The sequence below is a fragment of the Pygoscelis adeliae genome, unplaced genomic scaffold, assembly GCF_000699105.1.
Source record: "Pygoscelis adeliae isolate BGI_AS28 unplaced genomic scaffold, ASM69910v1 Scaffold245, whole genome shotgun sequence".
Classification (NCBI taxonomy): domain Eukaryota; kingdom Metazoa; phylum Chordata; class Aves; order Sphenisciformes; family Spheniscidae; genus Pygoscelis; species Pygoscelis adeliae.
This window is the reverse complement of record NW_008824766.1, coordinates 627,847-629,617: the sequence shown is the minus strand read 5'-3', so window position 1 is coordinate 629,617 and position 1,771 is coordinate 627,847.

Genomic DNA, 1,771 nt, shown 5'->3' with positions numbered 1-1,771 from the left:
AAGGGTGGGATTTGAGGGTGGTACCGAACCTCTGAACCAGCATTTCTCAGGGAAAGGATCCTCCAGGTTATTTTTCAAATATGGGTTCTTTCCACATCCTTAAGGACAGTGTGGCTTTATGAAGCAAAACAACCTTGCTGTAGGTGTTTGGGTGGTGCTGGTGCTTGGCAGCCTCTTAGATGAGGTGCTGGTTCTGTGAAAAAACCTGCTTTAAAGGATGGGGGGAAATGACCTTGTCCAGTTGTCTAAACATAATTATAACGCACTTGACCCAATTGCTCTGTTGTCAAAGAGACTTTCCATGAGCAATTGGGCATCTTAAGATAAATTCCCTCTTTTGTTAGAGAGGACGCTTTTTTGGGGGGGGTAATCAAGCTAATGCAGAAATAGTTCCCTTGAGTCAATGCAAGATGTGTACAATTCAGACTGTTCGCGAGTGCAGAAAGTTTGGCTTTAAGAGACTCTTGATCAGCACATTAGGATATCCTTAAAGCAAATAGCTATGATGAAGTCCTGTGTTTCTGTTATTTCCTGTAGCATCTGAAACATGCAGTTAACCATCCAAATCCAGGCACAGTCCATGCAGCTCTCAAGTTTCTCCACTGGCAGCACGTTCGTGCTGTGCCCAGGCACTTCTGTGTGGGGTGATGTGCAGCACTGCCGAGCGCCGCTGGTGGAAGGGGAAGCACTGAGGTACGTGAAATCCTGGCCAGGACCTGGGAGCACAGGGATGCCCTGCAGGGCCAAGTGATGTAGCCACAGGGATGTGTGGCTGGGATGGGGAGGAGTGTGGTCACCTGGACAGCTGAGGAGGAGAGGAGGCAGTACGCCATGGGTGCTCTCAAGCTGCATCCATGCTTCATTCTCCAGCTAATCCTGGGTGGATATACAGGAGTCTTGCAGCTCCCTGCTCTGCTGCTGTGCCTGCTCCCCCAACCTGTTGCAGTCCAACAAAGACAAGTCATGGGAGATCTGCTCTTTAAATGTTGAACGGCCTTCTCATTTTGACTAATGCAGGATTGGTGAATTTTCATGCGATAGCTCTGCTGCCAGGCTAGCAGGAGCACTGCAATCCAGCAAAGCAGGAACCAAGCAGCTGTGGCCTGAAACCTCTCCATCCAGCTCAGCTAGAGTCCAAAGAGGAGATGCACCAGCAAGCATTAGGAGCACTGCTGCATGGCCCAGAAGTCTGCCAAGGGCAACAGGTCTCTTCCCAGGACAGAGGAGAGCAACCTGCTCTGCTCAGCTGGCATCACATGCTGTGAGAGCAGCACGGAGCAGCTGTCCTGTGGCCTCCTGACGTATGAGCATGTGAGTACTACCTCTGGAAGATCTTGATCAAGACAGCACCTGAGCCAAGCTTTGCCATCCAGACCAAGCTCTGTCCATTTCCAAAAAATGCTTGCCTAGCCCTGCGCCTCAGTGATCTGGCACATCGTGCCTACGTGCCAGGGCAAAGTCCAGCTGCCCTTTGGTGCCCTGTAGTGTACCAGAAGGGCACCTTGCCACCTGGTTATCTGTGGCCTCTTTCAGGGTTCAACAGTGTCAAACCAGGCAGATCCAAACCCATCTGCTCTGCCCATCGGAGCAACCTGGAAAGATGATGGATCTGCCCATTGTCTCTTTATAAAGGGAACAGTTCTGAGAACCTGAGGACTTGGCCCGTGCCAAGAAAGGGTTTTGTGGGAAGGAGGCAGAAGGATGCAAGAGGGAGAGTGAGGGAGGCAGGAGGGGCTGCATTTGCATGCAGTGGTCCCCAACCACAGGTCTC